This window comes from Paroedura picta, chromosome 12 (assembly GCF_049243985.1).
Source record: "Paroedura picta isolate Pp20150507F chromosome 12, Ppicta_v3.0, whole genome shotgun sequence".
Taxonomy (NCBI): Eukaryota; Metazoa; Chordata; class Lepidosauria; order Squamata; family Gekkonidae; genus Paroedura; species Paroedura picta.
Window position 1 is genome coordinate 42,644,845 of NC_135380.1, and position 20,074 is coordinate 42,664,918.

Consider the following 20,074-nt stretch of genomic DNA (forward strand, 5'->3'; position numbering starts at 1 on the left):
CATAGACCCTATTCTTTTCACCCTCAGAGAAAACCACCAGGCCACCACAGGGTATTGCCCATTCAAATTGATATATGAGAGACATCCCAGAGGAGTCATGCATTTAATGGAGGAACAACGGGTTCATCCCACAGCACCTCAGAGAACTCCTATGGAATATGTACACAGCCTGCAGGAACACCTCAGCACCATACAGGCTGCCACTCGCAAAAACCTGGTGGAGGCACAGGTCTACCAGAAAAACCAGTATGATCGTGACACTCACGAGGGTGCATAGGAAGGCTTTTGCAAAGGGAGATGGAGACCCTTGGTGAGGGCCTTATGCCATCAGTCAAATCCTAGGACCTGTAATGTATGAAGTCCCATGTGAGGATGGGAAACCTAGACCATGTTGTTTACATGTGAACTTCTTGAAAACATGGCAAACACAAAAAGAGAAAGAGTGTGCCTTAGAAGTAGGACTATCACAATTACTGGAGGGGATGCCACCATGGCAAGAAACACCTGAGGTCAACCAGCTCCAACTAATGAAGCACTTGCAGACCAGCAAAAGAGACATGGATGCACTGCTGAAGCAATTTCCCCAGTTGTTCTCCACTCAATCGGGAAGGACACATCTACTACAACACGAAATAAGAACGGAGCCAGGGGTGATAGTACAAATGCTGTGGCAGCCCATACCTTTCAAGAAATGGGCCTTTGTACATGTCAGAATCAGTCCCTGCTCTCTGCCATGAGTACTGTTCAGTGAACCTGTCTGACTCCATCTTGTGTGCTGTGTCTGTGCTGTACCTTTGTTGGAACGTTCCCATGTAACCAAAACGTTCCCATGTAACCAAAGCCCCTGCTTGTAGTTTTCCTTTGATTCCCCATTGCTTTGATCCTTGCATTTTCACACTGCATATTCTCCCTACTGTGAAACAATGTTGCCTGGTTCCTGTAAACAGCTTATCAGCTAGCCTGAGGCGCCGGCCTGACCAAGGCCGCGTTAACTTCAATACCTTGGCAGGAAGCCTAGGATGGCACCTGGGTGAGGGGCTCCCCCCTCCCTTGGGAACGCTCAAGTTTTGGGCAGGAGAAAAGTATTGATAAGTGCCTACTGTTCTTGTATCGAACAGATTTGACTTCGAACGTTATAGTGATCTGATCTACTGCCAATTAAAGCTTTCTTCTTATAGAAGTTTTGGTTATGAGTTTTGTCAGCGCTTGACAGTATAGAGAGAGGTGGAGGACATGTTAAGCCTTGGAGATATTGAACCTTCAGTTACCACATGGAGAAGCCCCATAGAAATGGTACCCTAGCTGGATGGCTCCGTCAGGTTCTGTGTAGATTTTTGTGCTGTTAATGAGAAGGCTCAGTTCAATGTCTGTCCTATGCCATGAGCAGAACACCTGATACATCAGTTGGGTCAAGCCCAGTACTTGTCAGCCCTAAACTTGACCAAGGGCTATTGGCAGATACCTCTTAGGGAGGAGGACAGGGGGAAAAATGACCTTCGCCACACCAAGGAGACTATACTAATTTTTGGTGATGCTGTTTGGCTTGCATGGGGCCACTGCAACATTCCAGAGACTAGTAGACTGAGCCCTACAAACTTCTCATTTGTGTATATTGACAACTTAAATATCTACAGTCCAGGCAACACACATAAAACATCTGGGACAGGTCTTCCACGCACTGGCTAATGTGGGTCTAGTGGTGAACCCAAAAAAGAGTAATATCGGATTCCAGAAATTGCAGTACCTAGGGTTCAGGGTAGGACAAAAGCAGTTAAAATCTGTCCCCGATAAGGTAGCTCACCTGAAGTGATACCCCAAACTCCAGACCAAAAAAACAGATGAGGCAATTCTTGGGGTTTGTGGGGTATTACCAGTGATTTATCCTACACGTCTCCAGCATCGCAGCCCCATTGACAGATACCCTACAAAAAGGAAAAACTAATATGATACAGTGGATTATCATTATTTGTTGGTAACCAACCACGTGCCCTTACAATGGATAGCCAAGGCCAAAGATGTGAATGCACACATAATGCGGTGGTATGTATCCTTATCCTCTTTTTCATTCAAGATACGTCACTGTCCTGGAGCTGAATATCACAACACTGACTTCCTCTCTCAGCTCATCGAAAGACAGATGGACCCCAAGGAGTTTGCAAGCGGTGGGATGTGTCCAGGGATGGAGGCTCCGGAAAGCGAGGGAGTCCAGGAAACATACCGGTGGGAAACCAAAACCGTGGTGAGAAGGCGGAGAAAAGAGCTGCCCTTCCCAAACCCACAGGGGAAGCTGAGTCTGACAGAACCTGCATGGAATGAAGACAGATGTCCCTGGACTTCAGTGACATTCGAGGAATTGCAGTAAGAGCCGTGGGAGGAGTAATAAAGTTCCCGGGACACTCTCTGGGAGACAAGACTGGCAGGGCGACGGGGGGTGGTTAGGAGGACACAGTGTGAGGGAGAGTCAGATGAACAACACAGAAGGGGTGGAAGGGAGTCGGACTAAAGACAAGATGGAAGAAAAAGAGCTCATACCTGAAGAAAGGTGAAAAGGGAAGCTGACAGAGACGACGGATGCAGCAAGCCCTGATGTGGCAGGAGAGGGGGATTCGTTCACTGCCTGAGTGGGTTTCAGGAAGCCCTGAAGCGTCTGTGAGAGAGAGGGAAAGGAGGAGACAGCTGGAAGAGAGGGCCACTCAGAAAGGAAATGACCAATGCCCTAGAGAACGGACGGGAAGAGGAAGTGAGACACAGGGTTAAGTAGGAGGGGAGGAGTCACCATAGGGAGATAAAAGGGATAAGGGAAGAAGGCCAGGGGTGGAGAGTTACAGAGAGGAAAAAGCACAGGTGCGAAGTGAGGGAGAATCATTGTGGGGAAATATTGGAAATTAAAGGCTTGTGCAGCTATCAACGACTGTGTGCTTCACTCACCTGACTTGGCAACACGGCTGAAGGGGACAGTGGAAGGTGGCGTGGCCTAGACCCCGCAACACACCAACATTGTAAAAGTGAGTTAATCTGACTGACCCCCCCCCACACACACACACACACACACTCTCACACTTTGGATCACCCAGTGACTTTCATGATGGAGTGCAGATTTGACACACACACACACCAAGCCTAGATCCAAGCCCCACATTGTCCAACATCTCACAAAGAGGCAAATCTACAGAAACAGCAAATGCTCACTGAATGGAAAAAAAGTTTGCAAACAGGTAGGGATGGTCAAATTTCAGATAAGCTTACTGTTGGATATGAACATTCTTAAAAGTATATTGATATTTACATTTTAACCGAAAACTAAGCAGTTTAGGCAGCTTAAAATCAACAAATATTGACTATACCAGGCAGACTTGGATGACTCTGGCCCTTACTACAGACCTCCAGTCCCAACGTTATCACCATTTTGACCTTCCAAGATGGGGTGCAGTGCATGCCTACTTGGGAGCCCTCAGCGAATGAGGGGAATGGGGTGTGGCTCTGACTGCTATTCTGGGGGGACAGCAGATCTTGCAACCATGTACTGAGAATTTTGACTTGATTCTCGAGTTCCTGATTCTCTTTTACCACAACCAAGAACTGCTTCACGTCCACAGCCTGTGCAGGTTGCCCTCCAGAGACTTCCTTCCTCATGGCCTTGGCACGCCATGTTTCTTCAACCGTGTCACTCAGTGCGACGATCCCAGGAGTACACATTTTTCTCCAACCAGAACTTAGATGGGGCCTCCACTGCTTGAAAACATATACTCCATTTGGAGCACTGTGACCTCATGTGTCATGGTTGTGCTCCACTCTCCTGGTGCTCTCCACATTGGGCACCAGTCCACAGTTGGTTGTAGCCTCCCCAGAGGGCAATCAACCCATATCTCATGGGTGCTCTACAACCTTTGTGCCAGGAGTGTTTCCACAGTCCAACTACCAGTCGAACCTCTGGTCTGGTCACTCTCGGGAGCAGCGGGGAGCCACCTCCTCAGCCAGTGGCCTCTCAACTCTAGAGCAGGGGTAGTCAACCTGTGGTCCTCCAGATGTCCATGGACTACAATTCCCATGAGCCCCTGCCAGCATTTGCTGTCAGGGCTCATGGGAACTGTAGTCCATGAACATCTGGAGGACCACAGGTTGACTACCCCTGCTCTAGAGTACTCCAGTGGGAAATCTGGATGCTGTGTCTCGAGCCATTGGGAGAATTGCTGATCACTAAAAATTGAAGGTTGTTCCCCTGAACTGCAATCTACCACCACTTCCACGGTTGGGAGGTGATCAGATATGAAGGGGAATTGAACAGTTCCTTGTCAAACTATCATGACCTACAGAATGCGCTCCAGAAGCTCACCTTCAGAACCAACAGTGAACAGTCCCGGGCAGTAGGAACATAGCTTAAGTTCGTCTTTATTAAAGGCACATTACAGGAACAAGCCTCATCAGTAGGCACTCAAAGAACCAGGGAGATAAGGATGGGAGACAAAGGGAGATTATGACTTATATAGACTTGGGCTTCCACCCCCCACCTCCAGTACTGCATGGGAAAACCTGTTCCCAGGACGGATCCATTTGATCAACAAATGTGCAACAATTGGAGATGAGCAGTCTGACCATTGTAGCCAGGCTGCCCTAGCTGTCTCTAGCATCTAGCCCAGATGTTTACACCTCAAAACAAGAACAGAGAGATAACGATTTGCATGTCATAGACCTGGCTGGAACAGCGCCTGGGCAAAAGTACAATGGAAATGAGAGGGGAGGGGTGGATTGCAGGAAATCATCTCCAGCTTGGAAAAGCACAGGGAAGGATGACATGGCACATGACACCCAGAAGTGTCTCTCCCATCCAGTGTGTATGCTTCTCATTTTTATGATCCAGATGTAGAACTCTACACTTCTCATTGAATTGCATCTTGTTCTCATTTGCCCACTTTTCCAGCATGTTCAGATCTTGTGTGTTTCCAAGCGTGTTCAGATCTCTATCTACTGGGGTGTTCGCTACTCCTCCCAATTTGGTATCATCTGTAAATTTAATGAGGAGTCCCCTTACTCCCCTCATCCAGATCATTGATAAAAATGTTGAGAAATATCAGACCCATTCCACTGCTCATCTCCCTCGACTCTGATAAAATACCATTGACACCCACTCTTTGGGGGTGGTTTTCTAGCCAGTTCCCTATCCACCTAACCATCCAAAAATCCCATCTTCAGTCTTCCAGTTTACCCAGCACAACATCATTGGGAACCTTGTCAAAAGCCTTACTGAAATCTAGGCTAAACACATTCACTGAGTTTCCACTATTCTGTGGATCATTGCAGAATCGTCGTGCCTCTGCAATTTACTTATTCACCCCTTCCTCACATCAAGGAATGCATTGTTAGTTGCAGAAGACGTGACCCCTTTACTGAAGAGCTGTTGCCTATGTGATATCCTGTACCTGTAATACGGGTGATGTTATATGATATATTATATTAAGACTATAATTGCAACCACTGAAGAAGCACTAGAAAGCGGGATTGAATACCCGGGACCCCGTTCTGGTTGCAAAATTATTAAGGATTGCATTTAATAAATTTCAAGAAGACACAACTTTTTGCCTTTTGGTTTTGTTTGCTTTGGGTGCATTTCAGAAACAGGCCCATGTAGGAGGACATGTCCTGGAGAAACAGAAACCTTAAGTTTCTTGGTGGGCTCTGTGACAGAACAGGTCCTGGAAGCTGCTCAGTATCAAAAATGGCTTCCATGGGTCTGTATCTTACAATGGCTGCCAGATGGTGGAGAGGCTACAATTGCCTACACTTCCCAGGGGACTTAGGGAAGGGAAGAGAACACATCCTACAATGGGTATGGAGGAAACAGGTCCCACCAGGGGGAGAAGGCCTGGGTGATTTAGGCCCTGCCATCTTGGGAGGAAGAGAATCTCTTCTGGAACCTCCAAGGGGGACGGTTGTAAGACCCCTTCTGCAGAAAAGATCCTGGTTGCCCTAGGCTAGTGGTTCTCAACCTTCCTAATGCTGCAACCCTTTAATACAGTTCCTCATGTTGTGGTGACCCCAACCATAAAATAATGCAAGTGTCCTTTCACAGAAATTAAACCAAAATTGAAATTAAGCCAAAAGTGGCGTGAAGATCCATTGTTCACAATTGTATATAAATTGGTTTTTTCCCCAGGGTTTCCCAGTTCAGTTCTGCCTCTTGGCCCACCATGCCGATCTCGCTCTTTTCCGCTGCTCCAGACAAACGAATGCTCGTTCCCGATCTACCCTGCAAGGCTGTTGTGTGGATGGTGCCCTCCGGATAAGCTGCTGGCCTTGCCGCGATCCCTGTGAAAGGGTCGCTTGACCCCCAAAGGAGTTCTGACCCCCAGATTAAGAACCATTGCCTTAGGCCAAGGGACAGGGCCTGGCCTGGCCACAAGTGAAATTGTGGGAGGCTGGAGGAGCAGCCAGCAAAGAACCTCCCCTCCTGAAGGGCAGGTGGCAGATGGTGAGACGGGGATGCAAGTGGCAAAGGGAACCTCTTCCCCCACCCACTTCAGTAAGGGGGTGCAGGGAAAGAGGAGTGTCTTATGCCTTGTGTGTTTAAAAGTGTCATTACTTTATCTCATGTGGTGTGCTGGTGGGAATGTTAATTTACTAATTTACTAATGTAAAGTGTAAACAAAAGAAGAAGAGTTGGTCCTTAATGCCGCTTTTCTCTACCTGAAGGAGTCTCAAAGCGGCTTACAGTCGCCTTCCCTTTCTTGTCCCCACAACAGACACCCAGTGAGGTGGGTGAGGCTGAGAGAGCCCTGATATTACTGTTAGGTCAGAACAGCTTTATCAGTGCTGCAGTGAGCCCAAAGTCACCCAGCTGGCTGCATGTGGGGGAATGGGGAATCAAACGCAGCTCGCCAGATTAGAAGTCCCTGCTCCGAACTACTAGGCCAAGCTGGCTCTCAGTTGAGCAGGCAAGCAGTTCTGTTCCCATCACCAGTGACAGCCCTCCCCCATCCTTGAAATGCTACAGAGTCACAACAGGCTCTCTGCATTTTACTGAGTGAAGTTGCAGAGCAAAGCCAAGGCTGTGGTCCATTTGCCCACAATAAACGGAAGCCCTGCACATTAAAGCATTGGAGCTAGTGACTCAGATAAAACAAGGCGTGTGCATGACACAGAGACCCCAGAACCACAAACCCAGGTTCCCAAAATGAAGGAGAAGAGTCCTCCAGATCAGGGATTGTTTAGGATAAGAACATTTCAAAGGGTTCCGCAGAGAGCTAAATGATGCAGTCAGCAACCCCCAGGCTCCCATCATACTGCCAGGGGAGCTGGGGCTGTATGTGTGAGGGTGCTCCCACTGAGGAGTAGATGAGGGAATGGGGTGGAAACAGTTGGTGAATGGAAACAGAGAAAAGGCAGAAACACTCCATCCCTTTCTCCTCCAACAAACATGCATAAATAGCCTTCAGATGTTTCTGCCCACATGGACACCTTTGTGGCTTTTGTGTCATTGTGATGCCAAAAGAAGACAGGGCTTAAGAATGAGGCATCGTGGACAAGCTTGCCTAGAAGCTACTGGACACAACTGGTCCCTGGGTGCCTGGCAACAGTGGGACCCAAGGGCCTTACCTTGCAGGCATAGGTGTGCATGGAAATAGCCACAGGTTCTTCTGCCATCCTTGGTATGCTATGGGAGGCAAGGTGGCATGGGAATTGTAGTCCACGGACATCTGGAGGGCCGCCGTTTGACTACCCCTGACTTAGGCTCTTTGAGGGTCCTGCAGAGAGAGTAGCTACCCCCTCTTCACAGCACAAGCAAATCAAGGAGGCAAGGCCCAGCCTGGCCAGGGCACCTCCTATGGGCCAGGAGAGCAGCACTCCCAGACTGCTTGTGGGGAGAAGGTGCTCAAGAGCAGCACAAAAGAAACGTCTTCCATGATTTATTTATTTATTTAATTTTTATCCCGCCACTCCCAGGCAAACTGGCTTGTGGCAGTTCACAACATAGTAAAAACATAAACCCACAAAATACAATATAAAAACAAATAAGAATAGCATAGATGATGATCACAACAATTCAGTTTGGTGTAGGGGTTAGGAGTACGGACTTCTAATCTGGCATGCCGGGTTCGATTCTGTGCTCCCCCACATGCAGCCAGCTGGGTGACCTTGGGCTTACCACAGCACTGATAAAACTGTTCTGACCGGGCAGTGATATCAGGGCTCTCTCAACCTCACCCACCTCACAGGGTGTCTGTTGTGGGGACAGGAATGGGAAGGCGACTGTAAGCCGCTTTGAGCCTCCTTCGGGTAGGGAAAAACGGCATATAAGAACCAACACTTCTTCTTCTTCAGTTCATCTATTTCTGGCTATGCCAACCAGATGTAAATCTGGGGGCGATGGTAGGCCTCACCACCTGGGGGAGTCCAGTTTATACAAGGACAGGGAATGATTCTCTCTACTGAATGGCTGCCCACAGATGTTTGCCTCACCAGGTTAGAAGGACATTTATAGTTGGCAAAATTTTAGAACACATCCCCAAACAGCCGGTCCTTGAGCAGCTAGAGCAGATGGCTATAATTACTAAGAGTCAACATGGCTTTCTCAAGAACAAGAATGGAAAACCTTCCTTGCATACCCAGGGAATTGCTAATTGCCATTGTGGGTAGGTGAATTTAATTCAGGCCAGGCTGGATTGTGGAAATTTTTAGTGGAGGGATCACTTGGGCATGAAATTGGGGTCACTGCAGTTGAGCAGGTAGCTGTGAGTTCCTGCATTGTGCAGGGGGTTGGACCTGATGACCCTGGAGATCTCTTCCAATTCTATGATTATATGATTCTAAGACTAACCTTATCTCTCTCTCTCTCTTTTTTAGAAAGTTACTACCTTACTGGATCAGGGGAATACTGTGGATATAGGTAATCTAAATTTCAGTAAAGTTTTTGATAAGGTTCAACTTGGTAAAATGTTGTATGGATCCTGTTACTGTTAGGTGTATCAAGAACTGGTTGACAGATCACACCCTAAGGGTGCTTATTAATGTAGAGGAGTGACGATTGCGATGCCTCAGGGATCTTCCTGTGTTGTTCGACATATTTATAAATGGTTTGGATGAAGGAATAGAGGGAGGTGCCTATTAAATATGCAGATGATACTAAACTGGGAGGGGTAGCAAACACATCAGAAGACAGAATCAGGATACAGGATGAACTTGGCAGGCTGGAAAACCGGACTAAAATTAATCTCAATAGTGATAAATGTAAAGTTCGGCATTTAGGTAGGAAAAATCAGATGCATCATTATAGGGTGGGGGAGACCTATCTTGGCAGTAGTACATGTAAAAAGGATCTATGGGTCTTAGTAGACCATACACTGAACATGATTCAGCAGTGTGACTCAGTGTCTAAAAAGGCAAATGGGATTTTCAGCTGTATTAAAAGAAGTATAGTGTCCAGATCACACTAGGTGATGTTACCACTTTATTTGGCTCTCGTAAGACCTCACTTGGAGTACTATGTTCATTTTTGGGTGCCACAATTGAAGAATGATGTAAAGGAACTTGAGTGTGTCCAGAGAAGGGCTTTGAAGATGCTGAGGGGTTTGGAGAGCCTGGAAAGAAGATGGCTAGGAAGTGATATGATAACCATCTTCAAATACATGAAGGGCTGTCATATAGCAGGGGTAGTCAACCTGTGGTCCGCCAGATGTCCATGGACTACAATTCCCATGAGCCCCTGCCAGCAAAACCCATGATATAGAAGATGGAGCAGAGTTGTTTTCTGTTGCCCCAGAGGATCAAATCCGAATCAATGGGTTGAATTATATCAAAAGAATTTTCAGCTAAGCATTCGGAAAAATTTCCTAAAAGTTATAGCAGTTCCTCAGTGGAACAGGCTTCCTTAGGAGGTGGTGTGTTCTTCTTCTCTGGAAGTTTTAAAGTAGAAGCTAGATGGCCACCTCACAGAAATGCTGATTCTGTGAATTTAGGCAGATTGTGAGTGGGTGGGCAGAAGGGATTGTGTCCATGCTTGGCTCTTGTGGCCCTTTCTTGTATGTCTTGGGAAATGCTGATTGCTGCTTTGGGGTCAGAAGATGAATTTCCTCCAAGGCAGATTGGCCAGGGATTCTAGTTTTTTGGGGGGGAGGGCATCATCTGGGTTTGAAATTGGGGTTACTGTAGGTGCGGAGGTAGTTGTGAGTTTCTTGCATTGTACAGGGGGTTGGACTAGATCAGTGGTCCCCAACCTGTGGGCCGCGGCCCGGTGCCGGGTTGCGAAGGCCATGGCGCCGGGCCACGGCTCCCTCTCCCCGCCCCCCCCCGCAGTAAAAAACTTCCCGGGCCGCAAGCTTGCGGCCCAGGAAGCTTCTTACTGCAGGAGGGCGGGGAGAGGGAATCAGGGCCGGCCGCGCCCGCATGGGTGCGGCCCGATGCGTGGGCGCGGCCCGCGCAGGCCGTGGGCCGCGCCCCGATGCCCTGCCGGTCTCCAACCTCAGAAAGGTTGCGGACCACTGGACTAGATGACCCTGCATGTCCCTTGCAACTCCATGATTCTATGATTCTATAAGGATGCCAGCTCCTAGTTAGGTATAAATGTGTTTAACACAGTGCTGCAACTAGATGAAATATTTGGCACCAACTCCTGGTAGAGAAATTTTTGGTGACTTTTAGATAGATCCTGGGGAGGGGGGATTCATTGGGGTACTAGGCCATAGAGTCCACCATCCATTTTCTCCATGGGAATTGATCTGTGTCGTCTGGGGATCAGATGTCATGCCAGGAGATCTCCAGGGACCACCTGGCAGGTGGCAGCCCCAATGCCTGGACAGGTATCTTGGACTTGTTTCCCTTTGAACGCACTTTCCCCTTCATGCAGATGATTAGCAGAACTCAAGTGTCTTTGCATTCCAACTCAATTCTGCTCTGCAAAGGCAACACCCTGCTAGCCGTCAACCACATTATCAGATGCCCCCTGGGCTTATGATGGGGAGACTAATGGGTTATGGCAGCTAAAACACTTGTGCCTGTAGAACGCAGGGGCATCACCTCCTTCACCAACACAAAGTAACTGCAAAGCCCCCCCAGCAAAATTATAATCCCCCTCCCCCCCGTATTAAGATGCATGCCATTACATGAAAGGACCTCAATCCAAAACACATTGTGTGTATGTGCATGGCGGAGGGGGGGGGGAAGGATTAACTCCTAGCAAGGCTTCCCTTTGCTCATAGTTATGGAGGAGATCTAACCTTTTTGTTTCTCTCTTGGCAGAGATGAGGCAGAAGGGTTTCAGGTCAAAAAAAGACAGCTCAAAGCAAGAGGAGAATGGAGCTTGTTTCCCCAAGCCAAGGTTCACATTGCTGCTCTCTACTGGCTCCTCTCACTGGGTGTGGGGTGGATATGGTGCCCTCTGCACTGCGCTGGGTCAGTAAAGAGAAACCACTATTTCTGAGTAGTGGAATGCCAGGCCTCGGGATGGACGGGGCATGTATGAATAGCATTACAAAGACAGCTCTGGAAAGCTTCCACCAGCAAGCCGGAGAGGCACCGTGATCTAGTTCAGGGGTAGTCAACCTGTGGTCCTCCAGGTGTCCATGGACTACAGTTCCCATGAGCCCATGCCAGCACTGTCAGAGGCTCATGGGAATTGTAGTCCATGGACATCTGGAGGATCACAGGTTGACTAGCCCTCATCTAGTTTACTTTTTCCTCATTTGCTTCTCTGGGAGAAAGGAACAGGAAGCCCTCTGGGATAGGGTGAGGTTATATCCCAACCTTCCCCCGCCCCTCCGATGTTAGGTTCCTTCCTACCATACCCCCAAGCTCACAGACCTCCATGGGAGCATTCAGAATCAGGCTGGCTTCTGCTTCCATAGCCCAGGCAGTGGTGGAAACCACTTTGAAGCAGAGATGGAAGCCCGCCCCCAGTGTGTTCCTCTGGCAAAAAGCTGATGGTCAAAGCCAGGGGTAGTCAAACTGCGGCCCTCCAGATGTCCATGGACTACAATTCCCAGGAGCCCCCTGCCAGCGTTCGCTGGCAGGGGGCTCCTGGGAATTGTAGTCCATGGACATCTGGAGGGCCACAGTTTGACTACCCCTGGGCAAAGCAGTCCATTTGGATCAATCTATCCCTTTATTATTTAATTCTAGTTCAAAAGCGAGGCTGTTGTCACAGTGACTGGCCACTCCATAGGCCCTCCTCTCACAAGCTTTCTCTTGCTTTCTAGAGGGAATAAAATCAGCAAGACTTCTGAAACTCGTTCTACGGTGGCCTGCCGTTGTCTCTGACCCGGATATTGCAGCTGATACAGAATGCAGCTGCTAGGGTCCTCACAGGAACATCTTAGAGGGCCCATAGCCAGCATGTGCTGAGGCAGCTGCATTGGTTGCCAGTTGTGGCTCAAATCAGGTTCAAGGTTTAAGGCCCTTCGTGGTCTGGGACCCACATATCTGAGGGACTGCCTGCCACCCTATGCCCCTCGCAAAGTTTTACGCTCTGCAGGCACTAACTTAGTGGTGGTTCCTGACCTTGAAGTTTGCCTGACCTCAACCAGGGCCAAGGTTTTTTTGGTTATGGAGGTATTCTGCATGGAGCCAAATAAAACAGTTTAAAAAACAACCAGTTTATACCACTTTATTATGTTACAATCGTTGTTCTGCATTGAATATACTGTTGAAAAACTACGTTGCAATGCTCTCTGCATGAAACAATTCATAGCCCTGCCCCCTGTAGTTTTGCCAACTCTGCTTTGTTCTCTAAAGCAGTCACTAATCTGCATAACTAAAGAACTTCTCTGCATGGCTAATAATTCGAAGAGGCAGTTCACCATGCAGAGCAAAATCAGTTTTGGGGAGTAAATTAACTCTTCTGTGCAGAGATCAGAAAAACAACAATGTATTTAGTGAGTTTTCATCAGCTTATCCATCATGCAGAAGAGGCCCTGGCCCCAACCTGGTGGAATCAGCTCCTGGAAGAGCTGCAGGCCTTGCAAGACGTCTGAAGTGCCACAAGCTAAGTTTAGCTATTGTATGACCCTATACTTTATCAAAAGATTCCTTAAAAAGTTGGTCCTTAAATATAAAAACCGTCCCTTGAAAAGGTTTTAAGGCGAAACGCGTCGGGACTTGTGTGAAATAAGAATAAAAGAATTACAGAAGAGAGACGACTCTATATAAGTCCAGTTTGGATATTTTATTGCCATATTGGTTTCCCAGTGCGTCTGTATTTTTCTCTATTCCTGAGATCCAGCCATGTCAACCAAGGAATTTCCCTTTGGCCTTTGTAGCCAGGCTCTTGCCTCCCCAATTTCGTGTGAGGTGTACTCTGTGGCTGCCCTATGTTGCCCATGGCCCTGTCTCCACAAAACACTCTGCTACTGCAAAGTCCCCAAGAAAGTGCCCCAGAACAAGAGTTCCTCCAAAGCATTCCCTTGGCCTCATTGCTCCAGTTTATCATGCAGCTGATGACATGGGACATATGGAGCCGTGCATTAACAGTGTACGTTTCTTGAAAGGCAGCCCTTTGGTACATTCCATAGCACCAAGTAATACAATGGAAACAGGCCAAGTTTAGCAATGCTTCCATGAACACCACGTTACTTTCCCCGACCCCCTCCTTTCCTCAACTTTCACCTCTCTAGCAGGGATTTTCTTGTCAGGCCTTCCTGAAGCAAAGGGGTGCTGCTGAGGACAGAGCCACACGTCAGCTGCCTGCAGAGCCATTCCTTTGGGGGGAGGGAATTGAACTCCTGCAAGGGCTGCGTCAAGACAGCTCCACTCCTCCTCAAACTACAGTTCCCAGGATTCTTTCTGGAAAGCCACAGCCATTAAGCAGGCAGTCCGGGTGGGGGAAAGTCAGCGTCTCTTCTGACTGTTGCTGAGACAAATATGCAGCCCCCTCGCTTCCCCAAATAACTCAGCTTCAGGGACAGTCTGGCAAGGAACTTTTTACTACTCGAAGAAGTCATGGCTTACAGTCTGGCAAGGCTTCTGACTGGCTACTGGAGAGCTGATTGCAGGTTTTTTAAAAAAGTTGCTTCAGAAGCAGCCGTCACCACAACACAAGGATCAGCTCTGTGATGCTGAAGTTCAGCCGTGGCAATGATGTTGTGGCTTTCTGTGTCCATCATGCCAAATGTGCCTGCAGACCCCCAAAAGTGGGTGATCCCTGATCTAGACTGATTTTGAAAGGGGTTGACAACCTCCAAGTGGGACTTCCTCCCAGACCTGCAACTGGTCTGACTACACAGACCGGGACCCTGGGAGAATACGGCTGCTTTGGAGGGTGGGTTCTGTAGCCTTATAGCACCCTGAGATCCCACCTCTCCCCAAACCCCACTATTAAGTCTGCGGGTTCAGTGAACACAGACGCCAATTCTTCAGAACAGCTCTTTTTATTTAGCAACTCCAGCAACAAACTCCAAACACGGAACAGAGAAAAACATGCAAACTCATGCACTTTTATAGCTTTCAGGCAGCCCGCTGCTGCCTCTGATTGGCCCTAAGCAGAACAATTCGATTGGCTCTAAGCAGAGTGATCTGGTTGGACCTTAACAGGTTCCTTTGCTTGGTTAGTTCCTTGGCCGGCAGAAGCCCTCATTTGCACAAGTGGCAAAATGCCCACAGACATAACACCCACCATCCTCAGGCTCTGCTCCGGAATCTCTAGGAATTTCTCAGCCTGGATTATTAATAGGTTTTCACTTCTTCTGTGCTAAGAATTGGAAAATATTTGTGAATGGCAGGAAAGGAGGATGGAGCCTGGAATGGACCGAGTCAAAGCAATGAATGCTGCCAATCTGTCTGTGGAAACATCCTCTTTTTCTTCAAGGGTGCTTTACGCTGCACTAGAGTGCCTTCCCCCACTTTGCTAAATATCGTTGAGTGGAAACTGCGCATAAATCAAAGTTGCCTGTGGGCCGATTAAGGAGCTTCCACTAAACTTGACTCACAGTCAAAAAATGTGCTTGCTGAAGAAATGTGACCACACGGTGAAGGTTCTCAACAAATAATACAGCTTCAGGATTCATAAGGGAATGCTCACCTCTCTTGCAGCCTCTGGCATTTTGTGCCTGGACCCATCCCCCATGGACGTTCTTCAGAGGATGGGAGGAGAGCAAGGGGGGAGAGAGGATCACAATGCAACACCTTGGAAGAACAATGGAGTTCGTGGGCATCACAACTATGGTTGTGATGAATATACGTGTCACTTTTTGCCCTCACAAGCTTGGCTGCTGTTTTGGTGACACAGGACAGGGCAGCCCATCTTACCCAGGCCCCCACAAGGTCAGGCCTGAGGGTTGGCTAGAGAGAGTGCCTGGTTCTGGCTCCTTGGCCGCCTGCAAGGGGCCTGGCTGCTCTCCGGTCTCCCCCTCTCCCCGCTTCCCTCGCACTGTCAGCCTCTTTGCCCACCTGCCTGCCATTCTGGGCACCTCTCCCTCACAATCCTGTCTCGGCAGTGGCCTTCTCTGGTCCCTAAGCTTTGGAATCCCTGCTTTATGGTGTAGTGGTTAGGAATGCGGATTTCTAATCTGCGCTCCCCCACATGCAACCAGCTGGGTGACCCTGGGCTCGCCACGGCACTGATAAAACTGTTCTGACCAAGCAGTGATATCAGGGCTCTCTCAGCCTCACCCACCCCACAGGGTGTCTGTTGTGGGGAGAGGAAAGGGAAGGCGACTGTAAGCCGCTTTGAGCCACCTTCGGGTAGGGAAAAGCGGCATATAAGAACCAACTCTTCTTCTTCTTCTTCTGCTTTGGCCCTCCACCCTGCCTCTGTGGGGTCTGGGGTCATCCTCTCTCTGGGGGCTGGGCAGGCCTAGTGACAGGGCGCTGACATGCCTGAAATAGGCATATGAGCGGAAGTAGTCCATTTGACCACCTACTGTAGGCAGTGGCCACTTTGGCATTGCAGTACCGCTGACTGATAGTCTTGGAGGACTTCAGCGTTCATGTGGATGCACCGTCACCAGGACATGGTTTGGCAGCCTTTTAATTCTTTAAGATGGTTATCAAATCCCCTCTCAGTTGCCTCCTCTCCAAGCTAAACAGACCAAGCTTCCCTAACCTTTCTTCATACGTCTTGGTCTCCAAACCCCTCACCATCTTTGTTGCCCTCCTTTGGACACGCTCCAGTTTGTCTACATCCAAGAGGATGTTGAACCATTGACAAGTACCCTTTGGGATCAATAACTGTCAACCAGTTATTGATCCACCTGACAGTAACAGGATCCAAATGGCATTTTACCAACTTGTCAAAAGGAATATCATGGGAAACCTTGCAAAAGCTTTGATGGGGTCGAGATTATCTATATCCACAGAATTCCCCTGATCCAACAAGGTAGTAACTTTCTATAAAAAAGAAATAAGGTTAATCTGACATGACTTATTCTGAAGAAAGCTGACTTAATAGTGGCCAGCAGGCAAGAGCTGGTGGATGGGGTGATGGAGGTTGGGGAATGAAGATGTCCTCCTATAATTTCTTTTAAGATGGAAGGGGTCCAGTTTGTAGTCAGGATGGAATTTAATAAGCTCAGAGACATGATGACAGTCATCCCATGGACTAGAATGCTGGAAGAGAAAGGAACAAATGACAGGTGAGCTCTCTTTGTTGTTGTTGTTGTTAGGTGCGAAGTCGTGTCCGACCCATCGCGACCCCATGGACAACGATCCTCCAGGCCCTCCTGTCCTCCACCATTCCCCGGAGTCCATTTAAGTTTGCTCTCTTTAGACAAGAGCTGTTGCATGCTCAAGCCATGAGTATTCCAGCAAGCCGGAAACATGGTAAGGGATACAAGAAGCCTCTTGGATGAACAGAGAACTTCAGGAGGAGCTAAGGAAGAGAAAATAAATGTTCAAGACATTGGTGGAATGACAGAGTATCTGCAGGTTACTAGGCACTGTAGGTTAGCCATCAGAGAGGTCAAAGCTGGGAGAGAGCTGAGACTGGCCAGGGAAGCCCACTATAACAGATATGTTCTTCAGATAAGTGAGAATCAAATGTTAGGTAAACAAAGTAATAGTAATACAATCGTATTTGGGCCCCTTCCAACCTCTGTCCCATCCCTTGGGATATCAGGGTGGAGGCAAAGGTGAATAACCCGCCTCTGACACTGATGCTGTGTAAGACCAGGTTGATAAACAACAAATCCTCTACCCTTCAAACCTACTTCAAACAGCCTCCCTGTTTCCCCATAAGAATATGGACACATCTAGGGATAGTAGTAGGCAAGGTATAGCATCTAGGTGGGAAGTTGATACGGACAGAGAGATTGTCAAGAGCTGCAGTGGATGAGTTCACATTCCCACGGCTGGATGGTGTGCACCCAAGCGTGCTCAAAGAACTTTTGAAATAATTTGTGGAACCATTGTCCATCATCTTTAAGACATCTTAGAGGACTGGAGAGGTGCCAGAAGACTGGAAGAGAGCAAATATTACCCCTTGTGTTCAAAAAAGGAAAGAGAGATTACCCAGGAAAATACAGACTAGTGATTCTGAACTCAGTTGCAGGGAAGATAATGGCACAGATAATTTGCAATCATCCGAAGGACAATTTGTTGATCTGGGGAAGTCAGCATGGATTAGTCTCCAACAGGTCTTTCCAGATGAATCTGGTTTCCTTCTTTGATCAAGTGATGGGCTTGTGGAAACTCAGTGGATGTTGTTTACCCGGATTTCAGTAAGGCTTATGTCAAGTATCCCCACGATGCTCTGATGGATAGAGGGCTGTAGACTAGATTTTTGTATGGTTAGGTAGATAGGGGACTGACTAGAAAACTGCACCCAAAGAGTAGTTGCCAATAGTATTTCATCAGAATGGAGAGAGGTGAGCTGAAATCAGTACTGGCTCCAGTACTTTTCAACATCTTTATCAGTGATCTGGACAAGGGAGGTAGAGGGACTCCTCATTAAACTTGCTGTTAACAAATTGGGAGTAGTGGTAATCACCCAATAGGATCTACTGAGAGCCAGTCTGGTGTAGTGGTTAGGAGTGCAGACTTCTAATCTGGCAAGGTGGGTTCAATTCTGCACTCCCCCACATGCAGCCAGCTGGGTGACCTTGGGTTCGCCACGGCACTGATAAAACTGTTCTGACCAAGCAGTGATATCAGGGCTCTCTCAGCCTCACCCACCTCACAGGGTGTCTGTTGTGGGGAGAGGAAAGGGAAGGCAACTATAAGCCGCTTTGAGCCTCCTTTGGGTAGAGAAAAGTGGCATATAAGAACCAACTTCTTCTTCTTCTGTTCAATGAGATCTGAACATACTGGATAAGTGAGCAAATGAGAACAAGATGCAATTCAACAAGAAGTGCAGAGTTCTACATCTGGCTAAGAAAAATGAAAAGCATGCATATTGGATGGGAGTTACGCTTCTGGGAAGCAGGAGTTCTTGGAGTATTTGTGGACAGTAAGGTCAATATGAGCAGACAATGATGTGACAATAAAGAAGGAAAATGCAGTCTTGGCTGTATCAAAAGAGGTATCACATCAAAGTAACAAGATGTCATAGTCCCACTGGATACTGCATTGGTCAGACCCCACCTGAAGTACTGTGCGCAGTTCTGGAGTTCCCACTTCAGAAAGGACATGGACAAAAACTTAGAAGAATGATCCAGGGCCTGGTGACCAAGCCCAATGAGGAAAGGCTGAGGGACTTAGGAATGTTCAGCCTAGAGGAGGTTGAGAGGGGGCATGATTGCTGTCTTTATGTTTATGAAAGGTTGTCACTGACATGAAGGCAGGAAAAGTTTCCTGTTGGCAGCAGGGGATAGGATCTGCAGTAACTGGTTTAAACTACATGGAGAACAATTTTGGCTAGATGTCAGGAAAAGAATATTCACAATTAGAGTAGTTCAGCAGTGGAATTGACTGCCCAAGGAGGTGGTGAGTTCCCCCTCACTTCAAGCAGAAGGAGGGAAATTCTGTCACTCACTGCTGATTTACCATCATCAAGAGCAGTTCTCTTTTGACATGGTGAACATGTCTCACTTCCTGATTGTGCTTGGGATGTCATGGCTAGCACTTCATTACGCCATCATTTGTTGACCTCAGTGTTGAGACCCATGTTTGCATCAGAACCAGTCAGTACTCTCAGCTGCTACAGCCTTACCAACCAAGCCTACCCTTCCAGTTAAATATGTGGACTACCAAGACATATTCAAGAAAACAGGAGATGATCTGCTACTGCCCCAACCTTATGATTAAACAATTGTTCTTGTCTTGGGTGCCTTTACCAGTTATCAGAATGTGAGTTGGCCACACTTGTCCAAGAATTTACAGTGAGGATACATATGTCCTTCAAACTCTCCATCATTGACTCCTGTGTTGTCACAAAGAAAAGTGGGGAATTAATACTCTATAATGATTACCATCCCCCTTCAAGGATCACTGCCTTGTTGTGGCAAGGGGGCTTGCGTAGTTCAGTGAAGCTATGAGCTATACCGTGCAGGGCCACCCAAGACGGACAGGTCATAGCTGAGAGCTCTGACAAAAGGTGATCCACTGGAGAAGGAAATGGCAAACCACTCCAGTATCTTTGCCATGAAAACTCTATGGACAGTTCCAATAGGCATAATGATATGACGCCGGAAGATGAGCCCCTCAGGTCGGAAGGTGTCCAATATGCTACTGGGGATGAGCAGACGGCTAGTACGAGTAGCGCCAGAATGAATGAAGCGACTGGGCCAAAGCCGAAAGGACGCTCAGTTGTGGAAGTAACTGGTGGTGAAAAGACAGTCCGATGCTGTAAAGATTTTTATTCCATAGGAACCTGGAACGTCAGATCCATGAATCAAGGCAAGCTGGACGTGGTCAAACAAGAAATGACAAGACTGAACATCGACATTTTAGGAATCAGTGAACTAAAATGGACAGGAATGGGTGAATTTAATTCAGATGACCATCAGGTATACTACTGTGGACAAGAATCTCACAGAAGAAATGGAGTAGCCTTCATAATCAATAAGAGAGTAGGAAAAGTAGTCTTGGGATACAATCCCCAAAATGACAGAATGATCTCAGTTCGAATCCAAGGCAAACCATTCAACATCACAGTGATCCAGGTCTATGCCCCAACCACTGCTGCTGAAGAGGATGAAGTTGATCAGTTCTATGAAGC